General features: G+C 35.5%; 1 long non-coding RNA gene across 1 annotated transcript in view; it reads left to right on the forward strand.

Annotated features, from left to right (window-relative positions):
• The first annotated feature begins 773 nt into the window (after positions 1-773).
• Positions 774-24,060, forward strand: part of LOC136039298 (uncharacterized) — a 64,422-nt gene continuing 41,135 nt past the window's right edge. Inside the window, exon 1 of the long non-coding RNA XR_010620419.1 lies at positions 774-879. This is a non-coding gene — a long non-coding RNA (uncharacterized LOC136039298). The remainder of the gene's footprint in view (positions 880-24,060) is intronic.

The following is a 24,060-nucleotide window of genomic DNA, read 5'->3' on the forward strand; positions in this document are numbered from 1 at the left end:
ACATATATATCCACTGTGGATATATATCCACAGAACTGATTTCCACTGTCTTGAAAAGATTTTCCCTATTATCTCCACTTTGTATTTGTTTGTAGAAACTCCAAAATGAAAGCTTTGTCGGCTGTGTTTTGTGCTTCAACTGACAGTGTAGGGCTGATTGGGACCCCGAAAGCGATGAGATTGTTTTTACGCTTTTGTCTTTCTCTGTCAGTATGTACGGCCTCAGCTACCCTTTGTCTCTTTTACTGGCTATTGTCTTTGAAGCAGCTTACAGGCTGTCTTCTAATTGCTTTTTAACTTCAGTCCGCATGTCATCCATTGTGCAGAGTTTAACCAATTCACTATCAATGTCCCCAACTCGTTTTGTAAGACCTGACAGCATATCTTCTATGTTGCTTTCAATATCTTCCTTAAGATGCTTGATTGAATTTACAACTATGGTACTGACAATGCTGGCGACCTCCTCCTTGCTTATGCCTCTCTTTGGAGTAGGTCGAGTTCACACAGAGGACAAAGCCAGTGAAACTCGTTTCCATCACTTAGGGTGCTGACAAGCTTGAATTTGGTCATTGGCATCTCGATACACTGAATGCACAACCACTTCGAACAATGATCACAGTTCAAGGCGGGGGATTTTGGCGTTAGTGCTACCTTGCAGGAGGCACAAATGTCCTGTCCGCTTTTCCGTGGTGAGATCATCTTACGTTCTGCTAAAAGGTACTGTTCTGCCATCTCCCAGAGAATTTTTGAATTCGGTAGAGTTTCTCAAGTTTAAAAGCGTGGCTCGCACTAATTCAAAATCGAAAGCAAACGTGGATGTGTGCATGCACAAATAAGAGTGCAACTTTGTGGGAACGGGTAGCAGCTACACATCAAAAGGTAAATACAGTGTTATGATTATTCAGATTAAGCACTTTTTTGTTTGTCAATTCAGCCACTTTCAAACACTGATAAATGTTCTTAGTCTCTTGTAAATTTGGGAAATTATTATTTCATGCCACTTACTTTTATTCACTAATAACAGTTTGCATCAACATCCTCAACAAATGTCTATCAATAATATATCAGAAATACAAAAATCCGGAATAATATTATTTCATTGTAGCCTAACAGGTCATATAGCCTAGGCTATTAGGATCTTTGGTTAGCACTAAGGTTAGCCCATTAAAATGTTACTTAGGGTACCACAGAATTCATTAAAACACAATTAATAAGGATAAATGGTAAAATTCTAGTTAATTGACTTCTTGTTATCTTGGAAAGGGTTTAGGTTAGGAAAGTAAAACTTTCAGGGATAGGTCTACAGGCTAAAGTTTGCCCTGGGAAGGTATTTTAAAGTACCCACCACCACCCCTTCTCTCTCTAAAGGGCCCTGAAATTTGCCCACAGGACAGGTGTATACCTATTGAAATTTTGACAAAACAACATTTTACCTGAATTTTCAGATACTAGTTGCTTTTCTCTGTCTTTAGTTCTGAAAATGCGATTCCTGTTATTAGAGTAGAATTTTAAGCCATATCAATGTGTTTTTTCAAAATTTGAGAAATGTATTTGCACATCTTTAAAACCTTATAAAATAGAATTGAGCAAAGTTATGAAGCTGAAAACAATTGTGTTGTACTTTATTCAAGCAAAAGATATATTTTGCATGGTTTCACTTTTAAAATACACATATTTTTAAAGGTCATCAAAGGTCAGGGCCCTCTAGAGGGAGAAGGAGTGGAGGTAGTTGCTTCAAAATATCTTCCCAAGACATACTTTAGTATGTAGATTTATCTCTGAAAGTTTCATTTTCCCAACCTAAACCCTTTCTGAGATAGCAAGAAGTCAATTAACTAGAATTTTATCAGATAAATGGCTTTATCTCACAAATTAGGGCCAGTGGTTCAAAATCAGGTAGGCCTATGCACTATTATTATGTACTATATTATTGTTATGTTATTATATTATTATGTTATGTTATTATATTATTATTATGTGTTATATTATATTATGTTATGCACTATATTATTATTAGGTATTAGGAATGCACTATATACACTAGGTATCCAATCAAAATTGGGTTTGTTTACAAACATCACTTGATATTGTTTTGTCAAAGTTTCAATAGATCTAGACCTATCATGTAGGCAAATTTCAGAGCCCTCTAGAGGGAGAAGGAGTGGAGGTAGGTACTTGTAAATACCTTCCTTGGACATACTTTAGCCTTTAGACACATTCCTGAAAGTTTGATTTTCCTAACCAAACCTCTTTCCAAGATAGCCAAAAGGAATAAAATTTTGCCCCAGATTTCCCTTAAAAATCCTGCTTAAACAGCAATCTCAACAAATATAGACTATATAATATAGGCATTAGCCTAATCATTCTATTTTTTTCAACTAAAAATTATAGGGTGGTTTAGAAACAAGGCCTGTTTGATATGTTAATATTTGATTAACTCACCAATGTGACAGATGCCTTCCTAAGAACCAACCTTTCTAAAAACCAACAACTTCTTCTGATTTCTTATGAAGCTTTAGCCTTTGCAAGATGGGCCTAGAATGTCCAAAACCCTTTAAATCCCAATGAATATGAATAAGATTACTTACAGGTCACCAAAGAGCTAGGATTAATTCCCGTTTCCTTGTCTTTTCTTTAAATGTGAAATTGGTAAACAATTTCACATGTTTATCCATTTTAAAAATATATACAACATTGACATCACTTATCCTGAGTAATCTTTTTTTGGGGTTAGCAAGTGTAAGCCAAGGGACTCCGTGTAATCCTGAGTGTTTGAGGGGATAATCCAACTAACCTCTGACATCATGTGCATCTCATAAAATGCTTGGACTAGTTGGATAAGTAATTGGACAAGTAAAAGAACATGGGAACAAGCACATTAAATTACACATTTTTAGGCCACTTTAAGTTATTCTGTGACATTGGCAGGCTATCTAGAAATTTCTTGAAATAAATCTGAACATTCATTTCTTACAATGCCTTGCTCTAGCTAGGGAGATTTTTGCCATCTTGAAAATCTTGAGAAAATCTATGTACAACTTGGATCTATTTTTCTAGATCAAAAGTGTTTTTTAAGTTATCAATTTAAAAATTTCATTTGGTAAAATTCTAGTTTAGCTACTTTTGGTAAAATTCTAGTTGATTGACTTCTTGCTATCTTGGAGAGTTGTTGGGTTAGGGAATTAAGCTACTATAGTCCATAATTAGATCACAAACATTGAAGGACAATTATTACCTTTTATGGTATATTTAAGACTGGAATGTGGGCATTTAAACAAACCCTTTGGTTAAATTGAGATAACAATGTTTTGAAGTGTTTTATCTAAAGGCCTTTAAACAGGGATGACTTAAGGGTTTCTCACTCCAAATTATGATTAAGTGCTGGTTATCCTTAGCAATTCTTCTTGTAATTATTTATGCAATATTTATGCAAACATGCCAGCTGTATGTGATTACTATGGTGCTACAACAGGGAAGTTGTCCGAATAAAAACTTCAACAATTTTGTTGTGTTGTTATTGTTTGGGGTTTGTCATGTTCAACCAGTAGGTCATATGCGTTTGTATCACTCAATTGTTCTGTGCCTTCTATAATCACTATAATCACTAGCTTGCTTGGGTGTCACTTCAGTCAGTATTCACTGAACCAGAACAGTATCACTTGACTTGCTGATGGAGGAGGTTATTTGCCTGCAGCAACTGCCTGCATTGAAAAATGGGAATCAAAATACTGCACCTATGCATTGTCAAACAGCAATTAAAATTCATGTACAATGCAATAATAAAAAGTAATACAATCTTTACACATTATAACCAATATCATACTACCAAATGCCAATAAAATATATCTAAAATGATAAATAGGGCAAATCTAAAATTAATCAAATAGGTGATAAAAAAAAAAAAAAAAAAAAAGGGAATGAACCAAACCAGTAGTCTTAACAAATCTACCTAATAGGTTTGTGCTTAGTTTTCTAGCCCAAGGAGGAGACATGTGATGTCCCAGAACAGAATGCACTAAATGCCTTCTCACAGCAATTTCTTAGTACTTCTCTCTCTTTTTAATATTTTCTACTGTTAAAGATGATGTGACGTATATCTTCATACACTCCACATGTATCACAGTTGGGGGATAGAGCCATTTTCCACTGGAATAGTGTTGATTTAGTCTTTGCATGGCCAGATCTAAGACAAAATAGGCAGGTAGAAAGGATGCAAGAAATGAGGTACATTTCTTTTGAAGGTTGCTTATAATCATAGAGGTCAAGGAGCTGAGTACGGGAAAAATGGAGCCAGGCCTCTTCTTCTTCCAAAATTTTTGTGCTGATTGAAGAAAGAAGTTCAGGACCAGTAATAGGGGTTTGAGTGATCAGGCCTAGTTGGGAGGCTTGTTTTGCTTCCTGTTATACCACAGTGTGCTGGAACCCATATGAATAGAACAGATATACCCTTTTTTGCAAGTTGAGTAGTCAAATTTTCAATCTCAATGGCAACATTTCTTGCTTGGTGTTGCTGGTGTGAGAGGTAATCCAGAGCTGAAAGTGAATCAGTGCAGACAATATACTTCTGATGTTTGCTCTCTGTTTGGCTTGAAGTGAAAACTTAATTGCCATAAGCTCTGCAGAGAAAATTGTCAGGTTAGGGGGTAAACGGTATGAAAGAGACAGGGTCTGGGAGGGTATAACTACTGCACAACTGCATTTGTTTCTGTCTTTGAGCCATCTGTATAAACTTGAATGTATTCCTCATATTCTGCCAACTTTCCCAGGAATATGATTTTCATCAGTGCTTGGGGGAGGCCTTCCTTTTTTTTATGGTGAGCTTAGGAATTATCAATTCCTTAATTCCTTTGGAGGCACTAGGCAGATCATCATCCAGATTGACAGGCAGCCTGCCATTCTCTATGAACTTTTCCATGCCCAGAAGGCAAAGGAATCTGGAAAGAAGACATCTCTGTTGGTTTAAAGCAGATGTCAGGGTTGTGGTGGCTAATAATTTCTTTGTAGATAATATGGTTCCTGAGTCTTATTTTCTTAGCAAAACATCTTGCAAGGAGGTATTTTCTTCTGGAGTGAAGGGACTGGATCCCTGCTTCACAATACATAGCTGCAATAGGAGTAGATTTTAGGCCACCAAGGGCCCTTCTTAAGATTGCATGAAGCATAGTGTCAAGTTTCTTCAGGAGACATTTTTAGCTGATCTGTATATAAGTGATCCCTAGCCTATCTTGAATATCACCACTGACTTGACAATAGTTGAGGCAAAGGTTGTAGGGGCACCTCTTCTTCCAAGGCAGAGAGCATTAATGAAATGTTGTCTTTGTTTGAGACTGCCAATCAGCTCATCCAGATGGGGTTTCCATGTCATTTTATGGTCAAATATAACTCCCAGAAAGCGTGCATGTTCTGCAACTACAATCCCTTGTCCATTCAGTTTCACCTGTGGTTTGAAAGCAGCCAGGTTTTGTATTTTGTGGAACAACACACTAACTGACCTATGGGTTGAGAAAGCCATATTATTACTATTTGCCCAAATTGATAGCATATCTACAGCTTTTTGGGAAGCTGACTGTAAGCATAAAGGGTCTCTCCCCACAGCTGCAACACCAATGTCATCAGCATACAGAAACAGCTCTGCTCCAAGGACATTTTTCAGGCTTAAATCATGACAATACACCAAGAAGAGAAGTGGACTTAGAACAGATCCTTGAGGGAGTCCAATGTTGTAAGCTTTTCTCTTAAACTCTGATTATGAGCCACCCAAGGAAGCTTGAACCTCCCTGCCCATCAAGAATTGGTGGATCAAATTTACCAGTAGGTCTGGTAAACCCATTACAGATAGCTTTCTGATTAGTTGCCCCACATCAACTCTATCAAATGCTAATTACACTATTACATGGGCAGCTTTTCCTTTTTTGAAACTAAGTTTTATTAGATGCTCTAGTCTAACTAGGGCATCTATGGTGACTCTTCCAGGTAAAAAGCCAGGCTGTTGAATTTGGATGTCGTCTGATAAAGGGGTTAAAATTCTTTGTTTTATTACCCTCTCAATTAGTTTTGCAACGCAAGAAGTGAGAGATATGGGGTGGTAGGAATCAACCAGCTAAGGGTCTTTGCCTGCCTTTAGAAGTGGGATCACTATTGCCATGTTCCATTCAGATGGTATTGCTGACTCTATGACAGATCTGTTGAATAGCTCTATCAGCAGCTCAACAAATGAATCTGGCAAATTTTTCAGCATCAAATTGTGAATTCCATCAGGGCCAGTTGCACCATGCTGGAGCTTTGAAAATGTGTCTTTAAGTTACTGGGAGCTAAAAAGGGGAAAGGGGGCAGTACTATTTTTGGGACTAGGTAGGTGGGGTGTAGACTGTAATGGAGTAACTACATTCAGAAACTTTTCTAAGAAGAGATTAAGTTTACCATTAGTTGAAGATCCTGTGGACCTACCCATCTGTATTTCTGCAAGGATGGGGTTCCTTCTTTTTTTTTTGCCTGAAAAAATCTGGAAGTTTCTCCATAGCTCCTGAACAGGAGTATTGTGACTAAATTTGTCTTCAATGAGCCTTCTCCATCCATCTTGTGTCTCAGCTTTCAGTGTCTTTTTGAATTCTGCTGTCTTTTGCTTAAAAACTATTTTATTTTCAATTGAGGGGTATCTAGAGAAGTTATTTTTTTCTTTTTGCTTCTCTAGGTAGGGTTTCTGGTATTTACTGTTCCATCCCAGAGTAGAATTTTGTCTTTTTGAATGAGGTTGTTTGTAGCCAAATATTCTTTCTGAGGAGGCTATGATAGCTGAAATAATCTTATTAGACAGTGATTCCACTGACTCATCACTTGTCTTAATTTCCAAAGCCTTTTGGTCTAAGTTGTGTTTCCAAGAGTCCCAGAGTTTTTCTTGGAACTTCCACAATTTCACTGGTTGGTACCCTGCCCTTACTGGGGTAATCTCCAGTTTCAATGATATAATCTCATGGTCTGAGTCAAAGTCACAGGGTTTCTGGATTTCTACACTATTTGCCATATCTGTTGATGTGAAAGTGAGGTCAATGGTTGAGTACTTGCCTCTCTGTGGGTTCAGTTGTGTATTTAGGTCTGTGGGGGTGACAAGGGACAAATTATTTTGGGGTTCCAGGATGTAATTGGTTAAAGAGGTAGCAATTGAATCTTCAGGTGATACACTGTCCCACATTCTGTGGTGTAGGTTAACGTCCCTGCTAATTATTTTTACAGGACCACATGCATTCACAATCAGTTTGAATTGTTTCAGGGAGAACTTATTTGTCTTTGGTGCATAACAGTTAGCAATACTAATCCACTTATCACTTCCAAGTATCTTTATGTCAGTTATACCAACCTCCATCTCCCCTTGTGGACTGGGGATATGTTTTTTAAAGGCTAGGTCATTTTTCACAAGGGACAGTAGGCCACCACCTGTTTAATGGACTCTGTCCCAACAGGCAATATTGTACCCTTTGAAATCACAGAAAGTATTCTCTGGTTTTAAAAAGGTCTCTTGAAGTAGAAAAATATCAGGAGCATGCCTGACTAAGATGTTTTGGAGTTCTTTTCTTTTGGCTTGGTTGAATCCCTGTATATTTAATTGGAACACTGAAAGGGAGCTAGACATTGGTGTTTGAAAGGGCTAACCTAGGTCTCTGTAGCTTATTACTATAACCTTCTGGGATAGGTATAGTCTCCTTGCCTTTACGTTTTCTTTCAGTTTTTCCTGGGCTGCCGGTTTGTGGAGAGGCATTACTGGTTGTAGGGCTTGATTCCACTCTGTTAATATTTTCAGCAATGTTGTTCAGGCTTAGGGCAGCATTTTCAAAACCAGCTGGGAGTATCTTTGAGACCAGTTTGCAAAGAGATGTTAATATCTGGGTAAGATCAGAGATATGTCTTGCCACTCCTTCAAACATGGACATATACTTCTTGTTTAGGTCCTCAACTGGATGGTGATTAAGTGTCAAAGCAGGAAAGGAGTCTTTATGGGCCATAGGGACATATTTGGTTTGTGTTGGAAGTTTCTTCTTCACAGCCTCAGCAGCAGTCCTCATGGGGACATTATTGGTGAAAGAATAAGTCACAATTGCTTTCTTCTCCATGAATACTGGGCATTCCTTAGTATCAGCAGCATGGTTACCACTGCATTTTGGGCACTTGATAGTCTGATCTTGCTTTATTGTTTTGGATTGGGGACATTCATTATGGGTGTGTTGTCCACTACACAGTAGGCATCTTCTGCCTCTGCGACAATTTGAAGCCTTGTGGCCGAAACCTTGGCAATTGAAGCACTGTATTGCTCGGGGGATAAACTGCTTAACGGTATACCTTGCACCCCAGACAGAGATTTTCAGAGGGAACTGAACATCCAGATTGAAGGTGCAAACCAAGGGAATAACAGAAGGGTTTGGGTTTTTAAAGGCCAGTGTCACTTGTTCTATTCTATTGTCAACTTAGACCTCCTTGACAAAATCATCCAGATTGGTGACCTCCTCAGATGGGATAAAAACAATACCTTTTCTATTTCTGATTGAAGCAGGGTTGGAACTAGGACTAAGCACAAACTTTACTTTACAACCATTAACTGCTATATCTGTATTAGAAATTATAGAAGTAGCTACTGATTGGTTTGCAGCTATTATGATAATAGAGCCATCTGGTCCAAGTCTTTCTAGCATTGAACCATAATGACCCCTGCATTCATGATTTTGGAGGTGTTCAAACAGTATTCTTGCAATAACTGTTCTGCTACCTAATGTCAAAACCCTACGGGTCTCATTAGGACCTTTAGCACTTAAAGCCGAAATCCTAACACTAGAGTTATTTGGGTCAGGGGTGGCAAGACTAGGCCTACTAACTGACCTGTCAGTCATCACAAAAAAATAGAAGAACAACAAAAGAAGGAAAAGGAAAACACAATGGTTTAAAAATAATCAGGTAAATCAACAAAATCAAATCACAAAGGAATTCAAATGTCAAATACATAAAACAATTAAGCTACAAGCAGAGAGGGGGCCCCTCAGTAGATATAAATTAAGCAAGCAATATAAATCAAAAGCAGACACAGAGCTAAAGTTCAAAGCAGGGAGAAAAGGGGGTTGATAAGCACTCTCAAGCAATTTGGTAGATGGAGGAATCTGGGAAAACTTGCATCAGGCACAATATCAGTCAAAGCAAGCCAAAGGCCAGAAATGCACAACAAAACGAGTGTACTGGCGTCAGGGGCCCCAAGTGCAGAGCCCCTTGGTATCTAATCAACAAACCATGGCACAGAGCTATCCCTACTTGGGAAATAGCAATTTTGAATATAATTGGTTTATTTCAATTTCAAATCGTCTTTTCTTCCTGCTTCAGATTCACAGGGCAGTTGTCCAAATAAAAACTTCAACAATTTTGTTATTCAAGAATTTTTTTTTTATAATATTGCAACCCTGTTAGTCTTCTGTTCTTGCTTAGTTAAATCATTTTTTTGTCTTATTGGATTTTCAGGTTTTGTATTTATTTATTTAGATTGCTTGTGCGTTCAAGGGCATATGCAAGTTTTTGTTGGGGGGAGGAGGGGTAAAAAAAAGGTACTAAATGAAGGAACAATTTGTTTATATGTATTTTTGTTACTTCTTACAAGTTGGAAAAAATGGTGTGGGGTTGAAACTTGGTAGCCAACCCCCCTAGGTACAGCTTTATTGGTTTCTATGTTTATGTGTGTCAATAACATCTTTTTTAAAATCATAACAGTGCAAAGAAAGTCCATTTGTTCAAGAAGGCTCAATAATGATTTTTAGAGACCTGAAGAGAGATGAAACAGAAATCTGAGACCAGTGGCGTTAATTACAAGAGGGATAAGGGAACCACCCCATACTCTCCCTCTACAATTTTTTTATTAATATTTTCATTGAAAACGCCTTTATTGTTGTTTTCTTTGAAAAAGAACAACAAATCCCCCCGCTATATTTTCAAAACATATTTTACACCCCTCTAAATTTTGTGATTTGACACTGTCTTAGACATGACCTCTCAATTCAACAAATACAAAGAAGACTTATGAACAACTTATGGATTTGTTAATAGTCTTTAATGATATTTCTGTCATTATACATTTTTCACAATTATATTAAAAATAAGAATGCTTAAATACCTTACGACTTCATCGAAAGCTCCTTTTAGATCCTGGAAAGCTGTTTTGGCTCCCTGGGGAATTGTTATGTCACTCGCAATTACCTTTTCATGTGTCATATGGTATTCAAAAGTGTAATTAAGGTGGAGTTCATATATTGAGGAGACCGTTTATTTTACTGAGGTTGTGAGAAAATTAATACAATCTTTTCCCTTTAAATTTAAATAGGTTTGGAAAAAACAAGCCGCATTCAGGGGGGCTAGAGGTTATGAACCGTCCGTCCAAAACCTTTCTCCAACTTGTAAAAACATAACAAAATGCATACAACAGAACTATCCAAAACAATAAGTTTTTCAGTGCTAAAAAAAAACTTAACTTTTGAGCACCAAGGACGACTTGGTGGAGGCCCTTGTCAAAAAATATTTGCTTGATTTTTGTCTTCATATTTTGCTACTGGCTGACAAAATTCTCGTTTTCTCACCTATTTGATTTTTTATCATTAATTATATCTTTTCCTTTCTTGGTTTCTCACAAAACATTGAGTTTTAAATATTATAGGAATGTGTTGATGCTTGTCTTAAGTTTAATATAGCTCTTTACTTTCCTTTGAAAAACTTCTTTTTTGGATATTTGTGCTGTAATTAGTGTTTGTTAAGGGCTTATTTTTGGATATATATAATATATATATATATATATATATATTGTATTACCTTCAAAAGAGTTATATATTCTGTTTAAATGGTCTTTGTGATTCAGGGGTCATGCTTAAAGAATTGGAACAAAATTTGAACTTTAGCGTAAAGAGTGAGATAATGACAAGGGGGACAACCCCCTCATATACAGACTAATATTGTTTGTTTTATGTTTCAATGTTGCTCCTTACTTTCAGCTGATTTTTTTTTAAATTAATTTTATCGAGGCTACTCATTCTTGCAATGGTACCAACTTCTATATAGATATATATATATATGAGATAGTGTTATATATAAAAATATTAAACCATATATTTCTTATAACAAAAAATTTTGCTTATTTTGATTTCCCCTCTGAAAACTTGCAAGAGAACTTTAACAGAGGTAATAATGGAAGTGTTTTCAAACAAAATGAAGTGGTAAGGGTTATCGTTCACGTGTTGGGCCAAGGCAGAATCAAAATTATCAGGTCTTTGGTGCAAACTATGTCTTTATCGATTGAATATTTGTGTTGCAACAACCTTTTCTCCCAATTGTTGGCGTTTTACCAATATAGAAGATTTAGAAATGTTACACACCCATTAAAATTTGAAAACTGATATTTTTCAAATTTTTTAATCTCTTTCATAGGGTGGTATCCAGGAAATTTTCAGGGGGGAAGGAGTATTGAACATTTTTTAGGAAGGTTTATAAAAAAAAACTTATGAAATGCATGAAAGACTTGTTTATATTCATTTTATTAAGTTTTTACAAGTTGGAGAAAGGTTTTGGATGTTGGGTTTATACCCTCTAGCCCCCCTGGATGTGGCTTGTTTTTTCCTAACCTATTTGAATTTAAAGGGAAAAGATTGTGTTAATTTTGTCAAAACCCCATTAAAATAAACGGTCTCCTCAAGACATGAACTCCACGTTAATTACTCTTTTGAATACTAGGTGACACATGGAAAGGTAGTTACGCGGGACAACAATTCCCCAGGGAGCCAGAATAGCTTTCCAGGATCTGAAAGGGGCTTTTGATGAAGTTGTAAGGTATTTTAGTATTTTTATTTTTAATATATTTGTGAAAAATTTATAATAACGGAAATATCATTAAAGACTACTAACAAATCCATAAGTTTTTCATAAGTCTTCTTTGTGTTTGTTGAATTGAGAGGTCATGTCTAAGACAGTGTCAAATCACAAAATTTAGAGGGGTGTAAAATATGTTTTGAAAATATAGTGGGGGGGATTTGTTACCCTTGAACACACAAGAAATCTGAGTAAAAAAGCAAACTTGAAAAGCCAATAAGAGAAATAAAAATGATTTAACTGATAATGACAGAAAATGACAGAACAGACATAATGACAGGAAAAATGATAAGAACAGAATACTAACAGGGTTGCCTTATTATAAAAACTAGTTCTTGAATAACGAAATTGTTGAAATTTATATTTGGGCGGCTGCTCTGTTGTAGCACCATATTAATCACATATAGCTGGCACGGTTGATATTACATCAATGTGACAAAAATTAAAAAAGCCTCTTCTTTCACGAATAAATATTGAAAGTTTCCATAGATTAACATAAAAAAATATATTGCATAAATAATTACAAGAAGAATTGCTAAGGATAACCTGCACCTAATCGTAATTTGGAGTGAAAAACCCCTAAATCACCCCTGTATAAAGGCCTTTAGATAAAACACTTCAAAACATTGTCATCACGACTTAACCAAAGCGTTTGTTTAAATGTCCATATTCCAGTCTTAGTTATACCATAAAAGGTAATAATTGTCCTTCAATGCTGGTGATCTAATTATGGAATATAGTAGCTTGAAAAACAGCGAAAAGTTAACTTTCTAAGGTAAGCAAGGATTTACTCTTTTGATAGTAATAGAGGATCAAATTTGACCAAAATATAAGCTATAATGCACAAAAATCTGCATTATACAGAAGAGGGGGTGGGGGTATAGCTAGGGAACTCAAAATACTTTCCTGGGATGTACTTTTTGTGTAGACCTACCCCTGAAAATTTCAATTTCCTAAGCCAACAACTTTCCAAGATAGCAAGAAGTCAATCAACTTGAATTTTACCTTCTTTTTTTTACTGAGTGACCAAAAACACTGGGGGGGGAGATTGATGTTGCTCCCTCTCCTGTATGGGATGGCCCTTCTACAGGGCAATGACATTCGAAAATCATTTTGTTATGGCATTACAATTTGCAAAACAGATCTTCTGCTTAAATAAAGTACTATAAAACTGTTTTCAGCTTCACAGCTTTACTCAATCACAATTTATGAGGTTTCAAAGATTTGCAAATATATATTTAAATTTAGAAAAAAAAAATTGATATGACTTAAAATTCTATTTAAATAATAGGAATTCTATTTTCAGAACTAAAACCTAAAAAAAGAAACTGATACCTGAAAATTATTCAATTGGTATAGACTGTTAAGTAAGCAAATTTCTAAGACTTAGAAATCAGAAGAAGTATAACATGGAAGCTTGGCAATATCTTCCCAGAGTATACTATACCTTTAAGTAAGCAAATTTCTAAGACCTAGAAATCAGAAGAAGTTTAAAATGGAAACTTGGCAATACCTTTTCAGAGTATTTTTTTGGCCCTGGATTCCTTACTGAAAGGTTCATCATCCTAACCTAACCCCTTTTTCAGGATACCAATTTTACCCTTTATTTTATTAGTAGTTCCAAATGAGGAGACACATTAATAATAAAAGTAGTCAAAACTAGATTGCTTATTATTACTCTTTCAATATTGTATTTGTATCTATGACAATACACCCTAACCCATTATAATGACAGGATTACCATATATCCTCCTTTCAGAGGATATAACCTCTATTTTTTAACCTATGTCATTTCTTTTACAGAAAAGTCAGATTTGACCACTTGTTTATATTTAACCAGAACATACACTTACACAACAATGATTACCTAGCAGAACACTAAATAGCTGTAAAAACTTATAATTTCAAATAACATTTGGTACTTGTGTTTTATTCAGAACACACTCAATAAGTGAAGTTAGATTCTTTTGTGAAACAAACTACAATGCAGGTACATTTTTATTAAATATTTGGTACTTGTTCATTATTCAATTGATTCAATTCAATTCCGAACTCAATCAAGAATTTTGCTGAGAAAATCCAGTTTCATAGCTAGAAAGACAAAACTCAATTTAGTTTGTTGTGTATAGTGACAGAAGATAGTGTCTGAACATGGAATGAAGATATGGGATTTACCAAAGACTGAAAAAGAGGCAATTATATTTTTCCAGGAAAAGGGGCTTCTGCCCACAACACAACATTGTAAAGAATTCTAACTCGTAATTTTACAATTTTCCTAATAAAGTATTATATTTTCATCATATTTTGTTTTATTTCATTAGCTTTATCAAAAGTTTGGTCTATATATTTTCACATTAGGAGGGTGGGGTGTGTTACATCAAATACCTACCCTAACCACCTCTGTGTATAAAATATTTAATTAAAATGTACCTGCATTGTAGTTTGTTTCATGAAAGAACCTAACTTCACTCATTGAGTGTGTTCTGAATAATAAAGAAGTACCTAACATTTTTCACATTGGAACAGGGTTTTTTTTGCTGTGGAACATCAAGGAATGGTATCTAAATGGATGAATGTGTTTTATACCCCATCACAAACACAAGGCACAGCAATGTATTATCACAAAAAGGAAGACGCATATACAAAAAAAGCTAAAATGTAAAAACTAAAACAAATAAGCAAGACAACTCAAGAAACTAAGCCACTCCAAGGGTGGGAAACCTTATTGCTGACTACTTTACATACAAATTATCAAGCTGCACAATTGGGTTGGGGGCTCTATAACACTGTTTCAATGCAGTGTTCTTAAACCATATTGGAAGACTCAGGAGACACTTTGCATAGTGGAAAAATTACTTTCTTATCTGTTTCTTGTCATTTTCACTTGGAAAAAACTGTGAATAGAACTAAGTACAAAACACAGAGAAGAACATTGGCATTATATGTTTTCACAAGGAGCCTTTTTTGTCTTTCATTTGTAAAAGCACTAAAGAAATATAAGCTGCCCAGGTTTTCTTCTGAGTTCCAGCAACCAATAGCTTGCCTTTCGAAAATATTGAATCTCCAATAGGTAGTCCTAAGTAAATAAGCTCTTGGCATTGAGTATTGTATACTCCACCAAGATTCACTAAAGTAAGAGCCACTTCAGGTGACAGTTAAACTGAAGAACTTGAGGTTTCCCAGCTCAAACTAATCTGTCTAAATTCACTTGAAATTACATTAAAACTCTCCTCTAGACACCCACAAGCTCAAGTTTAGCAAGTCATCTGCATAACATAACGCTGATGTGTTAATTGCTTTTACAACACATGAAATTAATACGCCATGCTGAGCTGGAAGTAAAGCATTATTATACACCATTGGTTACCTAATTGCACCCTGTTTAATACCTATGTACATTGGGATATCAACGAGGATGATTGCCCCCTCAATTATAAGAGTAGGGTTAAACTACACACAAGCCTCATATTGGCAACACTGAGCTAAATTGAAAGTATTTATTTCAAGCACCATTTTGAATCAATTATTTTTTTTGCAGGTCTTTTTTTGCAAGGATAATTGATGTTTTTTAGGTGATTTATATGTAGGCTACATTCAAGATCCAGTTCCAAAAATTGCAGGGAGGTATATGGACTAACAACAAGCCCTTTCACCTCTTTGACTTCTTCTTCAGAAAGACTAGACACTGGAAGCACTATTCTCCTCCAGCCTGCAAACCATGAATATATGCAATTATAAACAATAATACACTGTTAGTGATTGTGGGAAGTGCGAGTACCTGACCTACCTGTCCCCAGCAGGGGACTATAAATAAACCACCTCCTTTAAAAAAATTGACTTCTTCAAGCTTTAATCAATACTAAACAATATTTCTGTTCTTTAAGATGTCAATTGCTGCCTTAAATAGCTTACTATCAATTTCCCATAGCAGGTTAGAATCCAGGATAGCTGTATAAGTATATGGAATCTTAGCCAAGGAGCAGAAATGCTTAAGAGCAATGGTCTCCTCACTCTGAGCCTGGCAATCAAATAGTATATGCTGGATTGTTTCATCTGCTGAAAAGCAGACTCGGCATAAAGGGGAATGACGTAGCTTCCAATTAAAAAACAGGCTATTTAGAAGTAGGGCACCTGATTTCAGCCGGTAATATAGCATCGTATTTAATCTTGTATGAAAAGGAGATAAAATTAGTTTACTGTGATTAACATTGGATCTTTGCCTGAAAATATCTCGTGAATTGAGGTCAGTTGAAGGGCAAGGAATTAGCATGGAAGCCTTTGCTGCTAGAGAATCATCCATATCATTATATTTGATGCCTTTATGACTTGGGACATGTTGAAAATAAACCCCATTTCCTTTGATCTTAAGATTAAGAAGCTGTCTTCTAACATTATATAAATCCTTGTCATTAGCAATTCTATTAATATTTTGGATCAATAGTAATGCTGATTTAGAGTTGGAGAGCAGACAAGAGCAGACAAGATAGAAGATCCTAATGGGAGAGGAGAATAGATGTTCAGGGATGGTATACATGCTCCTGCTCCAGCTCTTTCCCTCTGGACAGATCCATCTGTATATATTTTTCTATAGTTGGGGTATGCCTTTGAGATCTGTTCAGCCAAAATAGTCTGGATCTCGTAATTAAGAATCAAGTCTTTACTAATAGAGATAAGTTCTACTTGACAGCTTGGAGGACTCATTTCCCATGCAGGAGACTCAGTAAAGGGATATGCATAAAGCGAAAGTTGATTCCAGTTTGGGACCTCCATTTGAAACTGATTCCATGATGAATGGGCATTGGGACAGGCTGACTTCCCAGCAAAGGTATGTGCATATACAGCATGCTTGGCTCCATAAGCCTGGATTTGCGGGAAATATCTAATCCTTAGACTGGATGCTCTTTCACTTAGGGACACCAATTCGGACAGTATTTTTGACTTTGACAGAGGAGTATGCTTATGAAAGCCCAAAGCTATTCGAATAGCTGAATTTTGCAAATATTCAAGGATTTTGATAGAGGATGGAGGACGAGCTGAAAAAATTTGAATCCCATATTCTATATTTGAACGAATATACAATTTGTAAAAATCCAAAATAATTTTTGGGTGACATCCCCACATACTTCCAGCCAGTCTCTTGAGAATACAGAGTCTCTGAATAATCAGAGATTTCAAAGAATTAATATGTTCATGCCATAGCATTTTAGAATCCATCAATAAACCAAGTAACTTCACTGAATTACAATATGGGATCTCCCTTGAGAGAATTGTTAGTGGATTAGGAGGATCAGTAGTACCATTAGTAAATACAAAGGCTTTAGTTTTACTGATAGAGATTGGGAATCCAAATGCTAGAGAGAATCTCTGGACTAAACTTATATCCTGTTGAATAAGACTTAGAAGAAGGCCGATATCCCTTCTCGACCTCCAAGTAATCAAATCATCTGCATAAAGGCCAAATGAAGCATAAGATACTTGAAATTCAGAAACATACAAGTTGAATAGAAGAGGGCTCAATATTGCACCCTGAGGAAGACCTCTCGTAATGGGACATTGCTCACCTCTAGACTGATTTACTTGAACGTAAAAACATCTATCAGTTAAAAAGGACTTCATAAAACTTATAATAGAAAAAGGGAAGTCAAGATTTATTAAGATTTGCAATAATTTATTGTGAACTACGTTTCCATAGGCATCCGACCAGTCAAATAGAACAGCCATTGTGACATGTCTTATATTAAGAGAGTTACAAACATCAATTTCTAGCCGGGTAATGTTTTCTAAAGAGCTATGTCCTTTTCTGAAACCTGTTTGTTCACTAGGAAAGAGATTGTTGACTTCAGCAAACCACTCAATTCTTGATAAGACAAACCTTTCCAGGACTTAACCAAAGGAAGGTAATACCGATATAGGACGGTAAGACTTAAGATCACTAGATGAGTAAGAAGGTTTTAAAGCTGGAAATCCCTGAGCAATCTTCCAGGCATCCGGGAACTTATGACTCAACCAAATAAGATTATAAAGACTTAAGAGGGCTGTATGAACAGCCTTTGGGGACTCAATCCATTTCACATAAATACCATCATGACCTGGGAAAGACGTCATGTTAAGAGAATTAAGTGCTACACAAAATTCCTCTTGGGAAAAAGGTTTCATCAGAGTGCCTTTATAAGAACAGGTAAGAGGGAGAATACAAAAAGGAGGTCGGATGGGATGAAAATCTGAGCAATACTTTTTAAAGAATATTAGTAAACAGATCTGCCTTTTTTTTATCAGAGACGATTGGATAACCACCCTGAATGATATCATATCTACGGTCATCATTAGGCTGCTTTCCACTCTTTAATTGGCTAATGAAATTGTGGACCTTTGAAATTGGGGTTCTAAAACTGATACTTGAGCTGAAATTCAGCCATGTACTCTGTTTAGCTCTTTTACAAAGTAGTTTCACCTTAGCACATGATTGCTTATAAGAGATTGCTGTTGACTGAGATGGGTGCTTTTGAAACACTTTATGAGCCTTTCTTTTTGCCAGAACTGCAACCCTACACTCATCAATCCACCAATTCTTGGGTCTTTTGGAGCCATTGTAAAGGTGCACCCTAGTCATTGAAATTGCCAATTTAGCTGACTCCAGCAGGATTGATCTCAGATTAGACTCAATGGCATTAATATCAGAATTGGAAGAAACAAAGGAAAAATCTACTTCATTTAATATCTCGCGAAAAAGGGACCAATTACCTTTGGGGTTAATTAATGTAGGGTTTGGGAGTATAGTATAACTCTTGAAATGATGTAAGAATTGCAGAATGATCAGATTGAAGAGACGACACCTTTACCATCTGAACTAGATCATAATACAAAGAAGGACCTAAAAGCAAGTCTATAGTTGAGAAAGAGTTAGAAGAAATATTTTACCTGGTCTGAAAGTCAAATGGAGTGAAAATCAAGGTGTCTGGAAAATTGTACCAAATGTACTCTATTCCTCTTCCTGCTTTGTTGCTACCAGCTGATTGTTCCCAGAGAGGACTATGGGCATTAAAATCGCCAAAAATAAAGGTATTATTACCTGATAATTCTGCTTCCAAGATACTTTGGATGTCCTTACTCCCACATGGATTATAAAAAGATTCTATGGCAAGATGGTTGCCATTGGCTAAGGTAATTATTATACCTACAACATCTATTTCATCCCTGTAGATAGTTAAAGGTTGAGGGCAATGTTAGATTGAAACATGAACAAAGATCGCAACACCCCCTCCCTTTCTGTTTGTTGATCTATCTTTCCTGTAGCACTTGTACCCAGGCATTTTGATTTTCTTGAACTGATGATGATAATCTCTTGTAGACAGATAATCCCAATTCTATTACTGTTTGCACATTGGATAACATCAGCAAGTTTATTTGAATTTAAAGAGACGCAATTCCATTGTAGAATCTGCAGCTTAGCTAACATAGGTGAAGTTGAATAGGTGGCATGCATGATACTTTGAGAGAAAGGATGATAATTCTGTTCCTATTTCATTGAAAATACAATTGAAAAAGTAGTGTTTTGCAATTTCTTTTGTTATACTGGCTTTTTTATCTTTAGCCATATTTGATTGTAAGATTAGGTCCACTCATGCCACATATTTAATTAAATTAGTAGTATGAAGTACAATTCTATCTTGCATAGATTTGGCTTGAGTAGAAATATTAGGAAAAGCTGCAACTCTTTCAGACCAAGATTTAGGATTAGTTCTAGGATTGTTGAGGGATGTACTAGCTTCAGCCACCTTGGGCTGCTCCTTAGCTAACAGAGGGTAAGAAGTCTCAGTAGGAAGTATGAGTGCCTGATTTTGGTTGTTATTGGGGACCTGTAGCCAGGGTTTTTGAGGAAGGGCTAAATTTACTTCCTTAGCCTCCTTAGCTCTTGGACCTGATGGTACTTTGGAGAGTTCCAGCTCCATTACAGCTATAGGGAAAGGGAAATTTTCATGAAAAGCAATCCTTAAAACTTTAGCTCGTTGAACATATTTAGGACATGAATTATGATCTGTTGATTGATGTCTACCATCACAATTTGTACATTTAGGAACTTCAATACATCTACTTTCTGTAGACAAGGAGTGATTACCAAGGCAATTAGGGCACCCTAGTTCAGAAGAAGAACAATACTTAGATAAGTGACCAAGCTTAAAACATTTTGAGCATTGGAGAGCCGTTTTTTTTTGTATATTTTATGTGTTTTTTGCTGACCAAAGAGGAAAACCGATTCAAGTTGGGAACTAGCTGGTAAGATAAAAAGGACACTCTTACTACTTCGTGTTCCCTTAGAATCCAGCTTGCCCATACGATGAACTTCAAGAACCTCCAGCATTTCCCCCTTGTTGTTCATAAGACCATCTTTCAAGTCATCAGTTGACAGTTCCAATGGTATGTTATACAGCACTATTTTCTTTGAAGATTTGAGCGGTGGTTTCCACCATTCAGATATAACAGGGATATTGCTAATTTTATTTAGGCTAAATGCTTTGCAGGCTTCATTTCTGTCTAGAAATATAACTGTTAGTGAATCATCTCTGTTTACATTCACAGTGAAGCTGCATCTAAAAGATTTGAAAAGATTCATTCTAATATTAGCAATATTTTTGATGGGGAAAGATTGATCTTTTACTGTTAGAGTAAATAGGATAACGGGTTTGTCCTTTATCTCCATAGCTGGGACTGAGTTTGAGAGTCCAATTATTTCAGGAGGACTCATAGAAGGCTTTTTTTGTTTCTGTTTTCTGCCCACTATCGGAAAATCATCATTTGGCAGGTTTTCAGTTTTGGGGATTGGGGACTCTCCGGAATATCCGCTTCTGATAACCAATTAGGTGATTGACCCCCTTCCCTGAGGGGGCTAGAAGAACTAGAAAACATTAAGTTCAGGAGAGGGAAATTCCAGAGACTCCGACCACGCAATAAATTTATAGGAAAAAGCAAAAGAATACTTCTCTAACAAAAGGAATAGTAAGAGCTTTAGTTCCTTTCACTCCGAAAATAAATGAAATCAATAATATCTTCCTTTTCTTTTCAGCAGGCATAGCAAAATACTTGCTATAAATTTATTTTTAAAACACAAGTTACCTACCAAACCTTCAAGGCACTTGAATCTGTTCATCTTTTGTTAATTGTAGTATATTTCAATATGAAAGCAGTACCATCTACACTTGGTCAGTTTTAATTATTGACCTATTAGAAATGTCAAAAATACTGAATATCCTCCCTTCTTCACTAGAAATACAAAATGTCCTATATTTTCAGATTGCAACTCTGCCTGGTCGGCCCAGATACAGCCCTCCTTAATATCTTTCTGTGTTGTTTTACATCTCTTGATGCTCCATATTTTGTTTTAATGGTTTTCTTGACCTGTCAAAAGCATTAGGCCTATCTGATTACAACATTTTTTTGATCAGTTAAAATTAAACATTATTTAAGAAGGATTTAAAAATAGGCATAAAAGTAGAAAGAAACAGTAAATTTTGTTTTTTTCTATTTTTTTCTAGGTAGAAGATGAATGCATCACTAAATGCATTTTTTATGCTCCTTCTAAACATACTAATTGCTTTCATGGAAAATTCTATTTTGCTCCCTTAAATGGAACCCAATGGTGACACGTTGTCCAAAGTTTTGACTACAATAGGTGGATTAAGAACCTACATCCCACTTCTAAACCAATTGTTTTAATGCAGAATATCCAAAAGAATTGGTTAATTATGTTTGAATTTATAAACATAACAATTTATAAATTTCAAATTAAACAATTTTCTTTTTTTGGTATCAAAGGGTATATTTTCTAAGGACTGAACTTTGCTGTAATATTATGATGGTGTGTGGAAAAAATGAGAGAAAAATTACAGATTACTTTTCTTCTACAAAAATAATGAGACAGTCACTTTTTCGACTCATTTCTAGTAAGGAAAAATTTATTACCTTTTAGGGCCCGCTGTAAGGGCTCAAAATGGAATTGATGATGGAAAAAATTAGTATTCTCGGAAAAAGTATAAAAGATGCATCAAGCAATGTGCTTACTCTCTACCTAGCTAAGTAATGGGAATTACTCAAAATTTACAAGGGAAACATGATAACTGGGTTAAAGAAACTTTCTGCATATTGTGAAGTAAGAATTTTAGTGTTTTCATTTAGATTGTTTATGTCTTTCTACATGTAATTTCTGGGACTGTCAGATTCGGTGCAGGTGGAGTGCATTGTCAAAAATGTTGACATTATATTTCAAAAGAGCATAAAATAAAGAAACTAATGGTACTACTTTTATTTTATTGACCTGTTTTATTCTTCGGAGCTGATAATATCCTGTGTAACCAATTTATCTGTCACTAGAACGTAAAAAATGCTTTGAATTCAAAAATAGCTTGACCAAGTCCTACTGTCTGCTAAGTTTAATTTAAAAACTTCTGCTAAGTTAAAAATTTGGAGAGGGGGGGGGGGGGGTACAAAAATTGTTATTATCAAGATTTATGTGTGCAAACAGTTTTATATACATTTTTGTTACTTCTTTATGAGTTAGGCAAATATTGTGTGTTAGAGGGGGACCACGTAACCATTTAGATATTGTCCTCTCTCCTGATCAGAATTATTTGCCAATCCCTACAGCTAAAAAATGAACAAAAAAAAACTGTTCTTTGATTAAGGCAATATCAAGGAGGGAGAGGCATTAACCCCCCCCCCTTACTCATAAAAACACAATAAAATGTGTATAAACAAATTTTGTTGCATTTTTTGTAAACCTAGAAGGTTTGTAAAGTATGCCTATTAAGTTGAAAAACGTTATCTTTTTAAAGAAAAAAGAGGTGATATTGATGTCTAAAATGAACAAGAAATTATTCTTTAGTTGTGTAGGATTACTCCTAATCTCTAGGCTTATTTTTTTATGTTGCTATTTTATTTATATAAAAAAAAAAACAGTAAGCCATAGGCATGCGTTGAGTGAAAAATATTTTGTGTCCCATTTTGATCCCTTTAATGCTTGAGCAATCCTTTTTAAAGCCTTAGGGATAAGAAACTAAATTTTGAGAAAAAAGTAGGGCCAGTGGCATCAATTCATGAAAATATAGAGAGGAAAAAATGTATTTTAAAAATCTAGGGAAGGGCAATTTTTGTCTTCAATTTTCTCAATGAAAATACCAAAAAAAGAAGGCATTTAAAAAAAATTCCCAAAAAAGGTATTTTTTCAAAATCAAGGGAGGAGGGGTCAGGGCAAATGCCCACTCTGCCCTCCAATTGATGTTTCTGGTGAGGTTTAAGGAGGGGGTAATTTCCTTATGTATGGAATAGTTGTGATTTTATATTTTATTATTATTATTTAAGAATTAACGACGCTTCTTGACTACTAAGGTTCCTACGTCGGCCCTGCAGTGCATTCCTGCAGCGTGATTCGATCTCTGGGTCCCGTATTACCAAGCTAAGGTCAAATCCACTGCGCCACCACTGGACGATTTTATATTTTAATCTCACTCTTCATTTTCATTTGAAGAGAAACCTGCCTTTTTTTTATATCTAACTCCTGTTTGTTTATAATATTGTACCCAAGGTTAACCTAAATATGTACCACCCTTTCAAACCTGACCTGTTAAATGAAACTTCCACATTTCGTGAACAATGTCTCAAGAAAAAAGACCTTATGTAGATATTTGCTTTTAGAAATAAAGTAATTTGTATCCAAAGCAAATTGTTGTTTTCTCAATGAGTGAGAAGCTCTCTAGCTGGAAGGTCATTTGTTCCCCTTATATCGCTATCTTGCCTGGTTTAAAACTTTGGCTAAGGTCCAGAAATTTTTTGTAAAGATTATAGCATTTTTGTGACTTATTGGTAAATTTTCATTGTTAGTGCAAATTTTAGACTTGATAAGAATGAAGCGCCACAAAGTCTGATAGTAAATCAAATAGAAACAATGTAAAACTTTTTAAATCTTTTTTCTTGCATTGGCATGTCATGATTTTTGGAAACTGTAATAAAAGTTTAAAAAAAATTTGTTTTATTGCTAGCAAAAATCTGCAGTTTGTCTAATAAAATATCGCAAAGACGGTTTTGTATTTTCTGTTTAGGATAAAAATACCGTTTTATAATTTTTTTCATTGCTATAAAAGATCATCATTGGAACATGCAAAAAACATACGTTAAAATAAAATTCAAAACAAA

This window comes from Artemia franciscana, chromosome 19, assembly GCF_032884065.1.
Source record: "Artemia franciscana chromosome 19, ASM3288406v1, whole genome shotgun sequence".
Taxonomy (NCBI): Eukaryota; Metazoa; Arthropoda; class Branchiopoda; order Anostraca; family Artemiidae; genus Artemia; species Artemia franciscana.